This window comes from Loxodonta africana, chromosome 2 (genome assembly GCF_030014295.1).
Source record: "Loxodonta africana isolate mLoxAfr1 chromosome 2, mLoxAfr1.hap2, whole genome shotgun sequence".
Taxonomy (NCBI): Eukaryota; Metazoa; Chordata; class Mammalia; order Proboscidea; family Elephantidae; genus Loxodonta; species Loxodonta africana.
The window spans coordinates 45,797,351-45,819,037 of record NC_087343.1 but is presented as its reverse complement, the minus strand read 5'-3'; the positions used below and the strand labels follow the sequence as shown (position 1 = coordinate 45,819,037).

General features: G+C 37.7%; 1 long non-coding RNA gene across 1 annotated transcript in view; it reads left to right on the top strand.

The window, feature by feature from the left end:
* LOC111749955 (uncharacterized) overlaps positions 1-19,342 on the top strand; it is a 43,526-nt gene extending 24,184 nt beyond the window's left edge. Inside the window, exon 3 of the long non-coding RNA XR_002785114.2 lies at positions 16,947-19,342. This is a non-coding gene — a long non-coding RNA (uncharacterized LOC111749955). The remainder of the gene's footprint in view (positions 1-16,946) is intronic.
* Positions 19,343-21,687: the final 2,345 nt, after the last annotated feature.

Here is a 21,687-nt window from a genome sequence, read left to right as displayed (position 1 = left end):
AGTTGACTCAACAGTAATGCCGTAGTTAACAGTTCAGCTGCTAACCAAAAAGTCAGCAGTCTGAATTCACCAGCCACTCGTTGGAAACCCTATGGAGCAGCTCTACTCTGTCCTGTAGGGTTGCTATGAGTCAGAATCGACTTAGTGACAATGGTTTTTGGTTTGGTTCCAACGGCAAAGGGTTTGAGTTTTTTGTTTATGTAGATTTTATAACAAATGTAAATGTAATATATAGATGGATACCATCAAAAGATTTCTGTAATTTATGCAAAATGGTACAATATTAATTCTAAATAGGCTATGAAAAGTCAAAGAAGTATTTTGTAACACATACAATGATTAAAAAATAAGGCAGAGGTATAGTTAAAAAGCCAACAGATAAAATGGAATCCAAAATAAGGCAAGAAATGTGGGCCAGAGGGACAAAAATATAAAATAAGCAACAAACAGAATGCAAATAATAAAATTTATAGCACTAAATCAGGTCGTATCAATAATTATATAGACTAAACCCTCCAATTAAAAAGCTGATTGTCAGACTAGTTTAAAAATTAGACCCAGCTATATTCAGTCTACAAGAAACCCACTATAAACATAAAAGTACCAAAAACTAAACATGTTGCCATCGAGTTGATTCCAAGTCACAGCGACCCTATAGGACAGGGGTCCTAAGTTTTCAAGGAGCACCTGGTGGATTGGAACTGCCAACCTTTTGGTTAGCAGCCATACCACTTAACCACTACACCACCAGGGCTTCCCATAAAAATACAGTTAGGCAGAAATTAAATGGATGGAGTAAGTTATACCATGTAAACAATAAGCATCAGAAGGTTGGAATGGCTATCTGAACTTTGGATAATGTAGACTTCAAGACAAAGAGTATTATCAGAGATACAGGGAACATTTCAGAATAATACACTGGTTGATTCATCAGGAAGACATAAAAATCATAAATATGTATGTGCCTATTAACTGTGCTTCAAAATAAATAAAGCAATAATTGACATAATTAAATGGAGAAATAGACAATCTTGCAATTATGGTTTGAAATTTTAATGTCCCTCTCTTAGAACTACTAGTCAAAATGGTGGCAGTGTCGGCTTAATGATAAAATTCTCACCTTTCATGCGAGAGTTAAGGGTTTGATTCCTGGTGGACACAGTTCATGCGCATAGCTAAAAATTCATACAGCTGGTGATAATGGTAACTTTGCAGAGGTTAACTTGGAAATAAGAAACATTTACATCAAAAGCATTAAAATGTAGATTTCTCTGACCCAGTTATTCTGCTTACAAATATGTCCTGTGAAATAAAACGAGATGCATACAAAGATGTATTTATTTATAATAACATGTGATGTTTAAAGATAGTGAAAGAGAAATCTACAGATCTACAAATAAGGACATGATTATATTACAGTATACATCTGTGATTAAACTCTATATTATCCTCAATATAATTCTGTGGGAGAAATTAGTCAACTGCAAAAAATTCAAAATATATAACTAACTGAAATGTTTCTAAAATACAATTCATATTTTATAAACAGTTTTTCAGATTTTGTTAGATATTATACAAAAATATTAACAATTACAGATCAGCTTCTATTCATCTTTATGTTTTCTCTATTTTCCAAATTTTCTACAATATTGACTGTCTACCTTTTTAATAATAAAAACAAATACATAATGTTTAAAGAATTTTACTGTAAGTTATTTAAAATTAACTTAGACACTAAGATGAGCAATATTTATATATTATAGCAGAATTTACACTAAAATATAGAGGTAGATTATGACTTAACAACTCCCCTCCCCACCACCAAAAAAAAAAAAAACGACACTCATAGCAATCTAATAGGACAGGGTGGAATGGACGCATAGAGTTTCCAAAGCTGACGGAAGCAGGCTGCCACATCTTTTTCCCACTGAGCAGCTGGTGACTTTGAACCGCTGACCTTTTGGTTAGCAGTGGAGCTCTTTAACAACTGTGCCATCAGGGCTTTTTAGATTATGACTTAATACCGTTAAAATGTAACCAGAAAATATTAAATGGGAACTTTCTTATTTTTTAGTTACATCCAACTCCTAATCACATGTAACATGGAGAAGCAAACAGTCTCCATGAGGTTTTAGAAAATAGCCAAGAGTAACTGGAGCCAGAAAAAGAAGCCAAGAAGATTGTTGGCTGACATTTAAAATCTCAAAGCAAAGACAGGAAAATCACTATTTGTGTAGAACAAGCCTTGATATGTCTGGAGAAATCGTTGTATATTTTGTTTTTTCTATGTTGATAGGTACTACTGTTTTGTTTCTTTTGTTTTAGTTTTGATTTCCTTCGATAAGGTAATAGAAGTTCTATGACCCACTTGGCCTTCTTCTTATACCATTAAGTTAACCTATTACTAAAAAATGGTGGATTCTTTCCCTGTGAATAATGAACTGCTTTTAACTCTCAGGTTTTTTGGAATTTCTATTAAATTTCAGGCTGAATATTTCTCGAGTGACACGCAACACAGATTTGTATTTAGTCCTGTGTTGCTCGATGTCTTTATTAATCATTTTGAATGATACACAAACAAGTTAGATTTTCTAAAGAGAGCCTGCAGTGATTGGTGATGGGTAACAAAACCCAATTTTTAGAGACAATACTGTCTGAATAATGATCTAAACTGAGAAAATGTAAAATGAATAGGTGAGAAGTGATATATTTTTATCAACTGCATGACACCAGGATTGGGGTATATTGTGCATAAAATCCAAAGACGCTTGACTGAAATCTCATTATTTGCTAGCACCAAGATGAAGTTTCCAAAAGTAATTTATGCCATTTTAATATTACACAGGATCAGTTATATCTGGATCAGCTATTACTTTTTTATTTTGTTTTGGTGAAAATATATGCAACAAAAGACACACCATTTCAACAATTTCTACAGGTACAATTTAGTGACATTGATTACACTCTTCAAGTCTCGCAATCATTCTCATTATCCTTTTCCAAATTATTCTACCACTATTAACTTAAACTCACTGGCCCCTAAGCTTCTCATATCTGACCTTTTAAATTGGTGTTGTCTATTTGATCTCCCATAGATAATTATTTTTAAAAAGCACAATGCTGAAGGCAGACATTTTCTAATTAAGCCCAACAATTGAAAGACATCGTGCTTGGTAAAATAGACAGTGAAAAAGAGGAAGACCCTCAAGGAGATGGATTGACACAGTGACTGCAACAATGGGCTCAAGCATAATAGCAATTGTGAGGATGGCACAGGCCCGGGTGGTGTTTTGTTCTGTTATACATAGAGTTGCTATAAATGTGAACTGACTCAGTGGCACCTAACCAAACAATCGTTTGGTTCAAAGATGATTTTGGGGGATAGTTTCAGTTTAAGGTTCAAAGTTTAAAGAATTTCAGGGCAATTGTTTCAGAAGTTCATCCAGCCTCAATGACTACAGAAAATCTGGATGCCATTGAGAATTTGAAATTCTGTTCTGCATCCCCCCCTTTTGATCGGAATTCTATAGAATCCTTAGATTAACTATTATATACTTATCAGATCATGATTAACAGTATTGTTTTCTATTCTACAGAAGACTACCTGGATATTGAAAGGATTTCTTTCAGTGTTGAGCATCCCGATTTTGCATGGTTTTAAGAAGACTTAAATGGAAACTGGGAAGCATATTAAGTGTTGTCCTTGTTATCTAGTGCTGCTATAATATAACATAAATATCACAAGTGGATGGCTTTAACAAAGGGAAATTTATTTCTTCACAACAAAGTAGGCTAAAAGCCCAAATTCAGGATGTCAGCTCCCAGGGAAAGCTTTCTCTCTCTGTCGGCTTTGGAGAAAGGCCTTTCTTGTCAATCTTCCTCTGGTTGAGGGGCTTCTCGGGCACAGGGACCCCGTGTCCAAAGGACACACTCTGCTCCTGGTGCTGCTTTCTTGGTGCTATGAGGTCCCCCTGGCTCTCTACCTGCTTCTCTTTTATATCTCAAGAGATTGCCTCAAGACACAATCCAATCTTGTAGATTGAGTCCTGCCTCATTAACACAACTGCCGTCCATCCTCCCTCATTAACATCATAGAGGCAGGGTTTACAACATGTAGGAAAGTCACACAATACCAGGAATCATGGCCCAGACAAATTGATACTCATATTTTTGGGGGGACATAATTCAACCCATGACAAATGTCTTCAAGTATTGAAGAGCTTACATTTTTAATATAGATTAAATTTATTCGGTGAGGCATCCTGTCTCTTTTCTCTATACACTTTTTTCTTCTTGAAAGCTAGGACTATATCTTATTCTATCTCCAGCCCTGAGACCAGGGCCCCTATGATAAAGATTTGCTATGCATTACACCCCAAACTCATTCTCACCTGCTAGTTTGGATTTTCACTTTCAGGAGCTCCTACTGTGAGGAGGGTGTTGTGCCCCCTCCTCCTGGTAGGATTTGACTTTATTTTTATAACATTTATTCTGAGTCTACACAGATTATGAATTCTTTGATCTGCTCCAAATGCAAGGGCACAAAGTGCTTTATTTTAGGCGCCAAGTTTATGTTCTGTTGCAGACCACAGTTGATAGTTTGGCGGCCTCATTTCTAAACCCAGTAGAGAGATTTCCCATTTTTTATGAAACACCCACAAAAGTCAACATTCTGTTTATTAACGTCTATTCCTCAAGTTACAAAGTAAGAAAAACTACATTGGAATGACTTAAAAGTACTCAAGATATTTTATTCTGCCATCTAATATAATTTCAGCAGAACATTTTGTGTTCTGTTTAATATAAAATGAACAAGACAACAAATATTTATTGAAAGTCTGTTTTGTTCTCAGAAATTTGAGAATATACACTCTGCATGAGAAATTGACTCTACTCTGAAGAACTAGTAATATAGTGGATAAGAGAAGATGAACATACCTCCAAATTTAACTAGACTCAAAGCACTTGATACTAAATATCTTTATTTGCTCTTTCTTCAAGTTCTTTAGCAAGATCTTGCAGTTTGTTCCCTAAAATATATCTTGACTCTCTCCTCTTTTTTTAGGAGAAGGCCATCTGTCATTTCTTGCCTGAACCACTTCCTTTTAACTGACCTCTACATTTTCGTTTTTGCTTTATTCAAACTAATCTCTGCATAGTAGTAAACTGGTCTTTCTAAAGCAAAACCAGTTATGTCATTCCTTTGCAGAGTATTTTCATTTCCCCTGTAATGCAGGTCACAGCCCTTGCCAAGTTTTCAGTGGATCAGCCCTGCCCACCCACCCAACCTCCTCTTGGGCACTCTCCATCCCCGTATCCAGTCTCCTAGCTCATCATCTTTTCCCATGCTGCACTCTCTTCCTAGAGTCCTTGGGTGGGACAAATTGTTAACACACCTGGCTGCTTACTGAATGGTTGGAGGTGCAGGTCCACCCAGAGGTGCTGTGTTAGTCATCTAGTGCTGCCATAACAGAAATACCACAAGCGGATGGCTTTAACAAAGAGAACTCTATTTCCTCACAGTAAAGTAGGCTAAAAGTCCAAATTCAAGGTGTCACTTCCAGGGGAAGGCTTTCTGTCTCCATCAGCTCTGGAAAAAGGTGCTTGTAGTCAATCTTCCCATGGTCAAGAAGCTTCTCAGGCACAGGGACCCCAGAACCAAAGGAAATGGTGCTGCTTTCTTGGTGGTATAAGGTCCCCAATTGTTGTGGATTAAATTATGTCCCCCCCCCTCAAAATGTGTGCATCAACTTGGTTAGGCCATGATTCCCAGCATTCTGTGGTTGTCCTCCATTTTGTGATTGTAATTTTATGTTAGAGAGGATTAGGGTGGGATTGTAACACCCTTACCAGGTCACATCTCTGATCCAATGTAAAGTGAGTTTCCCTGGGTTGTGGCCTGTACCACCTTTTGTATCTCAAAAGATACAAGGAAAGGGAAGCTAGCAGAGAGTGGGCACCTCATACCACAAAGAATGCAGCACCAGGAGCAAAACATAGCCTTTGGACCCAGGGTCCCTGCACCTGAGAAGCTCCTTGACCATGGGAAAATTGAGTACAAGGACCTTCCTCCAGAGCTGACAGAGAGAGAAATACTTCTCCTGGAGCTGATGCCCTGAATTTTGACTTTTAGCCTACTTTGCTGTGAGAAAATAAACTTTTTGTTAAAGCCATCCACTTGTGGTATTTCTGTTATAGCAGCACTAGAGAACAGAAAAAAAAAAAAAAAAGATAACTAAGACACCAACTCTCTGCTTGCTTCCCTTTCCTTTTATCTCTTTGAAGATAAAAGGTGGTACAGGCCATGCTCCAGGGAAGCTCCCTTTCCACTGGATCAGGGATCCAATCACAAAATGGAGGACCGCCACAGAATACTGGGAATCATGGCCTAATCAAGTTGATACACACATTTTGAGGGGGACATAATTCAACCCATGACAGGTGCCTTGGAAGAAAACCTGAAAATCTACTCATGGAAAATCAGCCATTGAAAACTCCATGGAGCTCAGTTCTACTCTGACACACATGGGGTTGCTATTAGTCAGACACAATTCAACGACATCTGGTGGTGGAGGTAGGCTCACTTCCTAAAACACTCGCCTCCTTGTTCTTTCCTCAGAGCTTGATCACTTCATCATTTAGGTCTCAGCTTAAATGTTACCTTTTCAGAGAGCACTTCCTTAACACTAGACGTAAAGTCCACCTCTGTTATTCTTCACCTCACTCCCTGTGTCCTTCTTGGAACCTAGTCAAGTTGGATTTTTATATTTACTTGTCGAATTTCATGCTTTGTGTGTACTCTCCTCCCAGACCCACATAAGTTCTTTGAGGCAAGAACCATATCAGTTTTGTCCATGTTTCCGAACTGTATCCTTGACTTCCAAGCACCTGCTTTGGAGTAACTGTTCAATACATTTTTATTGAACTAATAACTGAATGGAAACCCTGGTGGCATAGTGGTTAAGTGCTACGGCTGCTAACCAAAAGGTTGGCAGTTCGAATCCACCTAGCTCCCTGGAAACTCTATGTGGCAGTTCTACTCTGTCCTATAGGGTCACTATGAGTCTGAATTGACTTGATGGCAATGGGCTTGGTTTTTTTTTTTTTTTTTTTTGGAATGACTGAATAAACGAATGTTCAGTTTGTAAAAGATAATGTTTTGTAACCTACACAATGCTTTACATAAGCATACTTCAAGTAATGAGGTAGAGATGAGAAGAACTGAGGCACAAATTCCATCATCAATGAAAGAGATGTAAAAAGAAAACAGATATGTTAGTTATTCTGTCTGCTTAGTCTGTGGAACAGTGATTTTGAAACACTGGCAAACTCTATTTTGCTCTTAAGAAGGTGGAGGAAAGGGAGAGGCAAACACGGGCTGACAGATTCAGGGACAAATTTTGAAGGAGAAAGGGCTTAGATTGAAGTCCTGAATGAAAGGTGGAATTTAGGATGGAATGGAAGGGTTAAGAAGAAATGATGATCAAACAGTGCGAAGCCACAGAAGCAGTAAAGCTGGCACTATACAGCTTGATGGGGCAGTAAGGAGTCCTAACTTTCTGCTTTTTTAAATACCAGTATTCCATAGAATTAGATTTCTGAATTCTCTCTTCACCCACTTAAATACTTTCATGTAGTTATTTGCTTTTCCTAAAGTGTTTCATCAAGAATGCCTTCCTTTGATAAAACCATGAGAAATGAGGAAACCAGAATATTTTATTCTGTGACCTTTCCTGAGATTTAGATTTAATTATAGATCCTGTAACGCTTTACCTCTATTTGTTTTATTGAAAAGTTGGTGACATTTCATTACAAGCAACATGCTCCATTTGAGAATAATGTATGGCCAAGGAGGTCCATTTATCACCCACGACTCTCTGGTAACGACTCTGGGAGGGAAGAGACATTGTGACTGTGCTATTCAGTTACCCCTCCTGAGGGGAAGTGCTTTATCCAGCCTCACACTGTACATCTTGAGAAGAGACTTCTTGGAGGCTGGAAGCATCACAACTGGCCTTCTCAAGTCTACAGGTGGTGGTCCCTAATTTATGACATAGACATAAATCAAGTTCCAAACTGCAATTGTGACCTTTTGTTGTTGTTATTGTACATTTTATCATTAACAATACGTGCTACATATAGCGTTGCAGCTTGTAAAAGGACCATACAGACAACTCTCACTGATTTTTTGATTAGAAACACCAGCTGCATTCCCAGGGATAATTCCGATGATCCACAACCTCCGACGATTGGAGTTATTACTGCAATTGACAAAAATGTGAAAGTTGTCCATTTTTTAAAATGAATGCGTGTATTTTTTTATATACATATATATTAAAATATATCTGTAAGTTTTTATATAATGTTTCCAACCCCCAAAGACAAAGATTGGATTTAGAAAGATACTAATAATAAAATTAGTATCTTTCTAAATCCAATCTTTGTCAATAAAAGGCAATAATGATGAAAACTAAAACAAAGAAAGAGTTATTCAAATTCCATCAGAACCAACTGACTTATCACGAAGTCGTCAGACAGGAACCCTGTATTGGATCCCTCCTATGTGCTACTTTAGATTCTGTTTGTCCCACCTTTCACTCCAGCACCGGCTGCAAAGGCCAGCTCGCTGAACCTGTGCTTAGTTTCCTGCAGGTGCCTCCTGATCTTGTTCAGACCCACCTCAGCCCTTGTGCTTCCTGCCCTAGGGCTTCTCCTACATCCAGGGACACTCAGTACTTGCACAAGCACAACTGGGGAGTGTCGGGGCTGAATGACCATGGGCTGACTTTGGTCAACAGAGTCGGCAGTTGATGGATAATTGCGTCCTCCTTGGGACAACTCTGAGGCATGTTTCACATGTTTCCTCATCAGTTCCCCAATATTGAGCCTCAGCCACCTGTTGTGTTAACCAATTAGATAAAATATTCTTGCGTTCGCTTTTCTCCTTCTTTCTTCCTCTCCCCTGTTCTCTCCTTCCTCCAAAAAAAAAAAAAAAAAACTGCCAGTAAACAAGCCTTTATCTCAGTTTCTCCTTTGCAGGGATCTAAGCTAAATGAACCTTAAAACAAAGCAGAAGCTACTCAAATGGTAGGATTCTGGGAGTACTCAGAAGGAGCTGAAACCCAAAATATCCACAAATGTAAGAAAATTCACAATTCAACATTTCACTTTTGTAAACATTGTCCTTTGTTACAGAAATAAACATCCTTTGGGGTGGCTATTTACTACTACACGACTATGCACCATGGTAAAAAGCAGGGACCAGTTTTGCCAGACAAGTGCATGGGCACAGAGCACAAAGAATGGGCAAGGTGGGGTTTCTTAGCAACCAGAGGCTACCCTGAAGGTTGTGAGATGAAACACTAAGGGAAACAATGAGAAGAGCCATGAACATACCCTAGGCACTGCCTTTATGTGTGACTCAATTTTGCCTGTGGGGCAGTGGTGATTCTGCTATAGCGTTCTTGCCTTCCTTTCCGGAGACACAGGCTTCCAGTCAGGGTACCTCACTCACAGCCAATACACGTCTGTCAGCGGAGGCTTGTGTGTTGCTATGATGCTGAGCGGGTTTCAGAGGAGCTTTCAGGCTCTGACAGACTAGGAAGAAAAGCCTGGCCATGTACTTCCGAAAATCAGCCAATGACACCCTAAGGGTCACAATGGTCCAATCCACAAAGGATCATGGAGATGGTGTAGTAACAGGCTGTGTTTGCTTCCATTGTAGGGGCCTACCAGCCCATAGGATTATATAATACAAGGAGTCAACCCTAATGTAAACTATGGACTTTAGTTATTAATAATATGTCAATACAGATTCATAAATTGTAACAAAGGTTCCAAAGGAATGCAAGATGTTAATAGGTAAAACAATGTGCAGAGGGAGGGGGCAAATGGGAATTCTGTATTTTCTTTTCTGCAAAATTTTTTTGTAAACCTAAAACTGCTCTTAAAAAAAGTTTATTAAAAAAAAAAAAAGCCAGCACTTAGGGTGCTCTCATATCCCAACCACCCGCAGGCCATAGATGCTATTTCCTGACTATTGTGATTTAATGTTAACCAGGGCCCTGCTCTAAGCTCAGCAAGACTCCAAGTGCTCACCTCTCAAGTTAGGATAATAGCTTTTTTTGACATCTTTCAAACTTCTTTTCTTTCTTTTTATTATTACTATTATTTATTATTATTATTATATTATTTGCAAAGTGATTTGATGTTCTGAGGACCTCAAGTACCTCCCACAGTGCAATTACCCCTAGGTAAATCTGATATTTTAAAATATGTTTGTTAGACAAGGTAGTGGCCAACTTACGACAGGGTTCCATTCTGAACACTGTGTTGTAAGTCAGTTCTGAAGTAAGTTGAATATCTTTTTTTTTTTAAGTTTTGATTATTAATGACTTTTATTATCCAGTATCTATAAGTTCAACTACAAGTTCAATCTTTGAACATCTGCGAATGAACATCTGAGGATGACAACATCAGAAAATGAAATGCACACTGTATATAGTATGTATTACTAAGGATAAGGTGTACAAAATAAATTTTAAAAAAAGACTGCTGTAAGTGTGGTTCATCATAACTTGAAAACATCATAAGTCAAGGACTACCTATACTTATAAGCAAATGCAATATATTCCCATTCTATGGGAAACAGTGATAAAACCAAATTTTCCCGTTAATATTATGTAGATCATTAACCTAAGGGGCCTTAATAGTTCAAAGCTTACATAAATATTAACTTCAAATCCTTACATCTAGGGCTTCCCATTGTTAGTTTTACCCACAGAACTTCATAACTTGACTCCCCTGAGGCAAATCCTCAAAAGTCAGTGTTTAGTTTTTAAATCAGTTCAGCGCTCCAGCATGGTTTCTTAGACTCTCTTTTCTTGGCTCACTGATCCTGGACTCTTGTGGTTGTTGTTTTGTTTTTATTCCACAAATACATGTGTGGAACGGATCAAAGTAGAGATTTGAGTATTTATGAGCACAATGTTTTTTTTTTTTTTTATCATGTTACTAAGTCTATTTACTTGACTACTGCAAGTAAAACTCCAACTTTCAGTGTTAACAAATATTTTCCAAATGGAAATGTTAGAAGAATCTACTGGATAATGAATGAGTTGATCAGTGAGTCAGTTTAGATTATATTCAAAACAGAAACCTTCAGCTCTTTGGATAGCTTCAATCTAAAGAGTCTAATCTAACAAAGGCATATTCATGGCCCAAGAGAAGCTTGCTGATGAATGTAAGAAGTATAACTAAAAGGAAAATAAGAAGTCTGCGAAACGTGTTATTTTCATAGTATTTCCTGAAGAACAGTTGATTCAATAAGCATTCCCAAGTCCTGCCTCCCTGCCCCTTTACTTGTTCCTGCAGCCTCCTTTGCATCCTAATAAAAGGGACCATTGTGGTTAGCATCATCACACTTTCCTTCATCCAGCCAACATTGAAGGCAACCTACCTCCAGGCTTTTTGTATGGAGAAAAAATTAACTCCTATTTGTCTAATTTACTGTTAGCTGACTTTTCCGTTAATGTGTATTTAAACAGTGCAATCTGCTACATCTTCATATTCCAGACTTCATACGCCAGGGCCAGTAGTTACAGTAGTGGTAGCCGCCAGGGATCATTATCTCCACAGACTAATGTGCAAAGGGAAGCTACAGACAACTGTAAGTCTGTCTAATAATGGAATCAAAATGGTCTTCAACCAAAGCATTCTGAAATGAGTTGAACATTACTGTATTCAAATAGCATTATTTTTGTACCAATTATGATGAAGAGACAATTCATGGATTTTATCCATCAGTAATGCAATGCAATTCTCCTGAGAGTACGTGGTGGTTCTTCTTTGACTTGGAGGTGGGGGGGGATGGAAAAAAAAAAAGCTAAAAACAAAACATTATTCTTAATTTTGTTAGCAATTAGAAGAAAAACACATGGAATTAGAATTTAAATTAGAACCCTCTAAGTGGGAAGCCTAGAAACTTAAACTGTTATTATACTATAGTATCTTACCAATTTCTCACCTCACTCCCTGATTTGGATAAAAGTGAGGAGAAAGGTAGCTTGATATTCTTTATCTTGGATTCTTTGTGGGAAAATTACTGATAGAAAGGTAAATAGTTATAATTGTTCACTACTTCATCAGAAAGGGGAGATAAGAGAGATATTAGAAATCTGGCTATTATTATTCAACTTAGCATATCATTCTTCTACAACTACCACTACTGGTGTAATTAAAATAGCATGTCGGACTCAGCTGCTAGAAAATACCCTTTTATGATAAGCTAAGGGACTGCTCAGAGATCTGAAGATGTCATCCAAAGGCCAGGTAGGAACAACTTATCAGTTGGCTTTGTTCACTGCAGGAGATTGAAAACACGATGGCTTGGGTCAGTCACACTGTAGTCTTCAAGGTGACATAAAGAACCATGGGAAGTATTAAAAAAAAAAAATTTGCTGTCGAGTCAATTCCAACTCATAGTGACCCTATAGGACAGAGCAGAATTGCCCCATAGGGTTTCCAAGGAGCGGGTGGTGGATTTGAACTGCCAACCTTTTGGTTAGCCAAGCTGCTAACCACCGCGCCACCAGGGCTCCCTGGAAAATATAGTCACATTATAATGTAGATGTTTTAAACCTTAACAAAGTAAAATAATAGCATAATTGATGAGATTATTAACTGGTGGATATTAAATAGTAGAAAAAGAAAAGAAAAATAGAAAACTTTAGATTTCCAATTTTTTTTTATTTTTAGAGGAACTTTAATAACTACCCTCTAATGAGTTTTAAAGGAAGCCCCCGTGGTGCAATTTTTAAGAGCTTGGCTGCTAAAAATTGGCAGTTCGAGTCTACCAGACACTCCTTGGAAACTCTGTGGGGCAGTTCTACTCTGTCAGACAGGGTTGTTATGAGTAGGAATTGACTCACCAGCAACGGATTTGGCTTGCTTTTAATGAGCTTTAAAAAAAAATTTGATGTTTACCATTTCCCTTCATTTTCAGTTGTTTCTTTTTCCTCTCTTAAATATAAGAAACATAAATTTTAACATTTAAAAAAAAATACCTTGCAAAGTGTGATATTAATTTTTTAACTGCTTTCATCTATATCCCTATCCATCTCTCTGTATATACAGAGATGCTTGGTATAATGTTCACCTAATAGCTATCATAATTATTTTTTATTTGGAGAAGCATGGGGAATGTTTTATCCTTCTTGTATTTTTCTATATTGCTGCAATTAATGTTTAACTATGTGGCATTAATGATATAAAAATTCAGTTTAAAAATTAATAGAAATGGTCATTTATACAGGAAACAAAACAACTAAATAAAAGAACAGATACCAGCCACTTCTGTGTTTTTATTCATTTCAACAATGAAATTCACTTGCCCATTCTTAGCTCCGTAAGCTTTATAAACTTTGAATGTTATAGAGTATTATCATTTCGTTCTGCTGTACACAGGATCACTATGAGTCAGAATCAACTTGACAGCATCTAACAATACCAATTATTAGGGTGTTTATTAACTTCTTTGTTGTTGTTGTTGTTGCTGTTGTTGTTAGGTGTCCTCGAGTCATTTCCAACTCGCAGTAACCCTGTGTACAACAGAACAAAACACTGCCCAGTCCTGTGCCAACCTCACAATCATTGCTATGTTTGAGTCCATTATTGCAACCACTGTGTCAAACCATCTCAATAAGGGTCTTTCTCATTGACCTGCTACTTTACCAAGCATGATGTCCTTCTCCAAGGACTGTCCCCTCCTGATAACATGTCCAAGGTACACGAGATGAAGTCTTGCCATCCTCCTTTCTAAGGAGTATTCTCGCTGTACTTCTTCCCAGACAGATTTGTTGGTTCTTGTGGAAGTTCATGATGTATTGAATATTCTTCACCAACACCATAATTCAAATGCATCAATTCTTCTTCAGTCTTCCTTATTCATTGTCCATATAAGGGGATTGAAAACACCATGGTTTGGGTCTGTAGCATCTTAGTCCACACAAAGACACCACTGCTTTTTAACACTTTAAAGAGGTCTTTCGAAGCAAATTTGCCCAATGCAATACATCCTTTGATTTCTTGGCTACTCCTTTCACTTGCACTGATTGTGGATGCAAGTAAAATGAAATCCTTGACACCTTCAGTCTTTTCACCATTTATCATGATGTTACTTATTAGCCCAATTGTGAGGATTTTTGTTTTCTTTATGTTGAGGTATAATTCATACTCAAGGCTATAGTCTTTAATCTTCATCAGTAAGTGCTTCAAGTCCTCTTCACTTTCAGCAAGCAAGTGCTGAAAAGACTCATTAATGAGTCTTCTTCCAATCTTTCCGCCGTGTTCTTCTTCATATATTCTAGCATCTTGGATTATTTTCTCAGCATACAGTTTGAACAGGTATGGTGAAAGGATATAACCCTGATGCATACTTTTCCTCATTTAAACCAAAGAGTATCCCCTTGTTCTGTTAGAATGACTGCCTCTTGGTCTATGTACAGGTTCTTCATGAGCACAATTAAATGTTCTGGAATTCCTGTTCTTCACAATGTTATCCATAATTTGTTATGCTCCACACAGTCAATGCCTTTGTGTAGTAAATAAAACACAGCTAAACATCTTTCTGGTAATCTCTGCTGTCAGCCATGACTCATCTGACATCAGCTATGATACCCCTATTCCAAGCCCTCTTCTGTATCTGACTTGAATTTCCGGCAATTCCCTGTTGATGTACTGCTGTAACCACTTTTGAAAGATCTTCAGCAAAATTTTCCTTCCGTGTGATATTAATGATATTGTTTGATAATTTCCATATTCTGTTAGAACACCTTGCTTTGGAATGGGCACAAATATGGATATCTTCCAGTTGGTTGCCCATGTTGTTCACATCCATATTTCTTGGCATTGACAAACATTAACTTAGTAGCTCATGCATATAGACATTCTATCACATTTTTTTTTTTTATCACAGTGTAATGTTAAATACTCTTAGGTTATTGATTCCAGACACACAAAAAGCACATATTCTCATTTTCCTGAAGGGAAATACTGCCACCTGAATTTACTTGAGTCTTATTTTTGTAAATGTTACTGTTATGTCAAAATGAAATATTGTCTGCCTCAAGCTCACTAAGAGTGTAATTCCACCTAATATTACTAGACTTCGGGGAGAGCAAGCACATTGCAAAGGACCTCTCATTTTGCCATGCTATGACAGGTAAAGCCTAGAAAGACTACACAAATTAAGAAGGACATGGTTTTAAAGAAGTAATGTGTAGCATAGAAAATGTCTCCGCATGAACAGGAATGGGAATTCTTACTTTTTCAAAACTAAAATGGTGCTAGAACTCCTTATGCATTTTTTATATGTGGAATTTTCTTTCTGACTTTTCTTTCCTTCAGATCTTAAAACCAAAACCAACCCACCGCTGTTGAGTCGGTTCTGACCCAATAAGGCAGAGTAGAACTGCCCCATAGGGTCTCCAAGGATGTAAATCTTTATGGAAGCAAACTGCCATGTCTTTCTCCCAGGGTGCAACTGGTGGGTTCAAACAGTGGACCTTCTGTTTAGCAGTCAGGTGCTTTAGCCACTGTGCTACCAGAGCTCCTCTTCAGATCTTCAGTAAATGGTTAGTTCTGATTTCCCTAGAATTGGCTCAGTGTTTAAAAATGTAATCATACCAATGCAAAAACTTACCTTTCCTTCCACTATTCTCATATGTTGAAGCAGAGTGCCCTGAGAGAACCATAGATGTGTTTGAGGTCAGTTTGTACTTCTGATTGCTGGGGAGCTGGTCACCCTAATAACCTGATCTGTCAGTCTTGGAAAAAAATCTCTAATACAAGATGAGGAATCAACACACAGAAATTCTGAGTTTCCACTATGCACAAAACTCCCTCCTGAGGTGAAGAGGTATTTAAGTATAAACTTCAGATGAAATGGTGCATCCATTTAGATTTTATCTTTTCCGTGATCTATATACACACACCTTGTAATAAATAAAATGAACTAAAAGAAACTATAGACTTACCTCTTAAAAATAAAATATTTAAGATTTCATAAAATGCCTGTGGGAAGATCCATTTTAATCCAGTATATATTTATTGACTATGCCCTGTATAGAAGACTCAATGCTAAGTATAATATCTGAATAACATGGCACACGGTAAGACTCGTGTCTTGCAAGAGATTCAGTACAACAAAAGTGGTCGTGGAATGGAGGACAACAGAGGGATTTCTGGATAAAGCTAGAATTGAGACAGGATGGAAAAAGCTAGGAACTTTACAGCATAGTTAGAGTTGTAAAGCAAAGTCAAAGGTACTAGCAAAAGAAATTTTTTTTTAAAAAAAGGGGAGAGGGACTCCTTGTGGAGCAATTGTTGGGCAAGTTTGACTTTACATTGGCAGAAATGCTCAATTTAGTATGGGAATAGTATGAAAGAGAAAAGATCATGGATTCATGCAGGATAATAATGCAAAGGTAGAATTTAGAGGCTAACATTGTAAGATGGGTGAAAGTGGAAACAGTCACTATCCTACCTTCAAGGAGCCTCCAATCTAGAAAGTAGGATAATGCAAATAAATAGGTAACCATGATATAAGGGAAAGAACAAATGACAAATTATGAATCTTCAAAGGAAATGTGATGGACAATGTAATACACTGCATTTATCCCTGCACAGGAATAAAACATTTACTCGTCCACCTCTGGAAGAAAGCCTTTAGCTGGCAGCCCCTATCTCAGCTGAACAGAACAATATCACCCAAGAGCATGCTGCCTTGCCAGGGTTATCCATAGCTAACAACTAATTGATATGAAAGTATAAAGGCCAGCCCACTCATCCAGACTTCAGAAACTCTTACCTGATTTCTGACTGCCTGAAAAATTACAGTCCAGCTTCTGCCACTGCACAATCCTGACCTTTTATCTTCTCGTCCACAGGGGCTGATCTCAAGAATCCAACCCAAACCTACTGTAGCTGAATCGAATCCTAACTCAAGCGACACTATAGGACAGAATAGAACTGCCGAAAGGGTTTCCAAGGCTGTAATCTTTATGGAAGCAGACTACCACATCTTTCTTCTGTGGAGTGGCCGATGGGTTAGAACAGCAGACCTTTTGGTTAGCAGCCTAGCATTTAACCACTGTGCCAACAGGACTTCTCATCTCAAGAACTCTCTTGATAAACCACAGAAATGTTAATTGCTGTTTCAAAGTATGTTCCCTGAGGAACCAACTCCAAGGTAAAACTTTATACCAGGATGGTTCCGAAAAAACAGACAGTGGGATAAAATTTTGGAGTTAGATAACTTGCCCTCCTGTCTGGATACTAATCACTGATGGTAGGTGGACATAGATAGTCCCTGACACAAGGTAGGAGTGCAACTGTTAAAACTTCCGACAGTGGTGAGCTGTCATGGGATAGTGGTGGAAGGGAATGCAATAGCTGGTGCAATATGTCAGGCATTTTAGAAGTTTGGAGGAAATGGTATCCATAAGACCAAAGGAATTGAGTGACTATTGCTAAGCTTGACTGATATGCTGGACCAGCAAGCAGAAGAAGAGTTACCATCTTGGCTGGGGTAATGGATAATGACCAGCCAGGGTAAGGCTGATATTAGACAATGGAGGAAGAGAGAAATATGTATGGGACCCAGGCTATCGACTAGTGTTCACTTGATAGTTGCTTGCCATTTTTTTTTTGTCAGTAAATCAACAAATACATTATCATTTCCTTTCCTGTTACGGAAACAATGTTGCTTTAGGAGCAGGAAGGCCCAGAAGAATTCTAATTTGAACTAAATATTTATTACCTGTATGAATTTGATGAAGTTACGACATATCTCTGCTTCTCAATTTCTTATTTATGAAATGAGGAGGTTAGACGGCTGATATCTAAGTTCTTTTACAGTCTTATTATTATAAAAAGAATAAGTATAAGCCACAGAATTCACACACATTCATAGTCTAGAGAAGCAAGCATATAACCTCTGTTTTTCAGTGTATTAATTATGATAAATATAACAACCCATGGCTCCCCTATTATGTGACATGAGGGATGATCAATAAAAGACAAATCCACCTCATAAATGCAAAGTGGCGTATTAAGACAGATACCATTCGGAATATCTTGACAACTTAAAGTGTTTTGTGCTTCTGTGATTACATTTAGAATGGATTAAAATGAAACATTAATAGTGATAGGAGGAATGCAGCCTTCAGAATTGGAATGAGGCATTCATGTGAAGGATGAAAGCTCTGTTTGATTTCTGAAACGTGATTAAAGATAATTTACCAAAACTTTTAATGTTTTGGCATTCTATCTCTCAGTTATAACTTTAGAATTCTCAGTTTAAAAACAAAATTTGATGGAATTTTTCTGATCTGGCTTAGAGATGGTCTCTGCAGTGGTAAGATCTTCCCAAATCCAGTGGACACAGCAATAGAAAAGTGGGTAGAAAATTCAGGGATTCACATAGTTCTTTTTAACCTTGTTTTTAGATTAGGAAGCTGCGGAGTATATGGAAATATGTCTTATTGAAGTGAGAAAGATCCAGTACAAATTACATTTGCTTTTTGACTCAGGGGAACTACTTAAACTTTCAGAACTTGTGTTCTGTTAAATTGGTTTGTTAAAAAAATAGAAGATATTGTGTGTGTGTGTGATTTTTCACTTCAAAAATTTATACTTTTCTTCACAGTGATTATTAAAGGGGTAATAATCACATCAACTGGTATATGGCATTAATAACTCTATGTATGCTCATGACAGTGTGCTATATGGAACAGAAACATCAGGAAAAGAATTCAGTTCAGTACCTTACATGATCTTCATCATTTCCCATTAGTCAAACCAACAGATGATCTGGTTTTGCCATAATAGCTGTGGATATGAGATAATTATATTGACCTTCAAACAGAAACTTAATTGTATAATCTTAGCATTTTTTTTTAATGTTTTAGGATGACATTAGAATGAGTTCCTAGAATTTTTATTTTGTCATTCCTTCATTATACAAATAAGTCTAATATACATAAAGTTGTTACGCTATTTGCACAATGAAATGTTCATTACTTTGTAGGTTTGGCTTTATACTACATCTAAAGTATTCACATTAAAAAGCTTTCCCAAGGATCCTTGACCTTTCATTTCCCAAGATCCCTGTGTAATCTATATATGTATCGGTTCTGGTTTAATAAAAGTCCCACTCACATTTTTCAACGTTTCCTTCTTCTACATAACCATTTGTCCCTGCTTCTATGCCTTTTATTTTCATTGCTCACAAGTTTGTAGAAGCGGTTGTAGCTACCACTCATTCTTCCCCACAAATACTGAAATAAATAAATGAAGTAATATACTATGTCTATGAATAAGAACACTTAGTATTGTTAAAATAATAATATTCCTCAAATTATGCTCTTAATTTAATACAATTCCAATCATAATAACATCAGGCTTTTAGAAAATCTTCTCTACAGATGGTACAGAAAGAACTGGATATCTCTATTAGACAAAAATAAAAATAAATGCTGTCCCTTACTCTACACAATGCATAAAAATTAATTCAATGTGGATCATAGACCTAAACATAAAAGCTAAAAATATGATAATGTTTGTAGAAGAAAACATAAGATATCTGGGACTTGGAGATAAGTCACTGTTTCTTAGAAGGCCACATAAAGCAATATTACAATAAAGAAAAAAAGCAATAAATTCCTCTTCATCAGAGTTAAAACTCTCTGCTCATCAAAAGGCAATTTAAAAAATGAACAGTCAAGCCAAAAAACAGAATAAAATAATTTAAAAAAATCTGTATGCCAGAATACATTCTGGAGAATTATATATATTCTCCAGAATATACTCAAAAATTTAAAATCAGGGCGGGACCAAGACGGTGGAGTACAGATGCTCCCTGTAGTCCCTCTTACAACAAAGACCAAAAAAAAACACAAGTGAATAGATTATATATGACAAGCTAGGAGCCCTGAGCATCAAAGGCAAAGTTGAAGAATCAGACTGAGTAGCAGGGGGAGTAAGAAATGGTTCAGAAGTAGCGAGGAGTTGCCAGATCTGACCTGGCAGGGAACGGCACCACGCAGGCTGATTCTACTGCTGCCGTGAGCATGATGAAGCAAACAGAAGCATTTGGGACACATTTTACACATTGGGGAAGGCCAAAAGGTGGAGTCCGCTTAACCCTGCAGGACAAGCAACTACTGGCCCTCAATTGGCAAACGGTAAGCACCTGTGTTTGACCTACCACAATCCAAAAATACCCCTTTGGGAAAAACATCTCACCCATTTACCTGCTCCCTTCTCACTCTGCACTGGGTCCCTGCCAGCTGCATCTCCTGGGCAAGAATAAGGACCCTGCATTCACCCTGAGCCATTCTCCCAGCCTTAGAAGAGGGAACAAATTAGCAAACCGGGGGAAAAATTATCTGCTGGTTACCCTAAGGTGGGAAATCAGGGCAGAAACCACTCCCTTGCCTAGGTATGTCCATAAGGGGTCCATGGACTTTTAATGCCTTTCACTCTTGCATAGACCTCTGTGGGCCCATTTCAACAGCATAGGGCCTCATTAGGACAGTAAACAGGGTATATACTGAAGTAAAACTTCATCTGATTCAGCTACATGGTGGAGAGGCAAGTTCATGTCATTTGACACCACTGTGCCTATTAAGCAGGGTCCTCAGCTACTCATGTCTGTGGCCTCAGGACTGATGGCTCCACCAGTGACACCTCGCCACCCACAGCAGAATAAGTGGTACCTCCCAGTCCTTACAGCTAATAGCATTGGGTGCCCATAGTCTGAATGCAAAACCCACCACCTACACACTCTAGGGAACAGGGACATGCTTTCCTCACAGACACTTAAGGGTGGTTGTCAGCCCCCTGCTTTGTTCAGCATGTGACCCCCTATGGCAGCCAGATACCTGTGTCTACACCAATCACCCTGCTTGTTTAAGACAGTAGGTGAGAGCCTGTACTACACACTTGGTGACTGACTATCTGGACACCTGAGTTGAATCCATACAAGAGAAGTGAATATACTTCTGGGCTCACATACCTAGTAACAGCTCTAACCACCTGGTAACAGGATGTTAGAGCTTCAAAGGCACCAATAATCAAACCACCTCACTCAAGCAGCCTATTTTGGCATATCAGAACAAAACAAAACAAGAAGCTAGGACACAATTAGCAAACATAAAATAAATAAATACAATAACTTATTGGTGGCTCAGAGACAACAGTTGATATCAAATCACACAAAGTGGCAGGCCATAATGGCTTCAGCAAGCTCCCAAAATGAAGAATCAAGAAATCTACCGGATGAAGAGAGTTTCCTGGAATTACCAGAGGTAGAATACAAAAGATTAATATAGAGAATTGTTCAAGAGATCAGGAAAGAGATCAGGCAAAATGCAGAACAACCAAGGAACACACACACAAAGCAGAAGAGGAACTTAAGCAGATTAGACAAGAGCATAATGACAAGTTTAATAGGCTGCAAGAATCCATACAGAGAAAGCAAACAGGAATTCAGAAGATTAACAATAAAATTTCAGAATTATACAATTCAATAAAAAAGCCATAAGAGCAGAATTGAAGCAATGGAAGTAAGAATTAGTGGATTGAAGATAAAGCACTTGGCACCAACATATCTGAGGAAAACTCAGA